Genomic DNA, 691 nt, shown 5'->3' on the forward strand with positions numbered 1-691 from the left:
ATCTGATCGAGCTGGTCATCTTTTTCAGGAATCCTCAAGTAACATTAATTTATTTTGTACAGTTATAATGAGGAACAACGCAAACTGGAGTAAGGTTATCCTAAACTGGTGGAAGACGTTTTCTCTGGAATGACAGGGAAGGTGACCGCAGCCTTCCAGTATAAAGGTATGGGTTTTGCATACCTTTATTTACATTCATTCATTTAGCAGATGCTTTTATCCAAAGTGACTTACAAACAAGAAAATCTGAAGTAAAACCCCATCTAACACAGTTTTTTATGATAATTTTTAGGTTTCAACTATATCTTCAGCGGACCAAATATGTTTGAGTTTGGCACACACAACAACAAGCTGCTCCGTGTTCTCAACAACAATTATTTCCTGCCCTGTTAGTCAATGTTGAGTTTTTCTTTAAAGCTCAGCAATATACTGCCTGCAGCCCTGCACGAAGTAAAATCTGAACCGTCAGTATTTTAAAGTAAATGATTAAGTAACTTATTAACTTTCTAATTTATTTGACCAAAAAGTAGGTATTTTAGTATCCTTGGCAACAAAATGTCAAAATAAAACATGTTTTATGATTGATGCAATTTAAAAATAAAGAATTGAGCAATTTGCTGAATAATCAGAATATTGTTTTTTATTATGGTTTATTAATCTGTCTGATACCATATGTAGGATTGTTAAATAG

The sequence above is a fragment of the Sinocyclocheilus grahami genome, unplaced genomic scaffold, assembly GCF_001515645.1.
Source record: "Sinocyclocheilus grahami isolate Dianchi unplaced genomic scaffold, SAMN03320097.WGS_v1.1 scaffold991.1, whole genome shotgun sequence".
NCBI classification, from domain to species: Eukaryota; Metazoa; Chordata; class Actinopteri; order Cypriniformes; family Cyprinidae; genus Sinocyclocheilus; species Sinocyclocheilus grahami.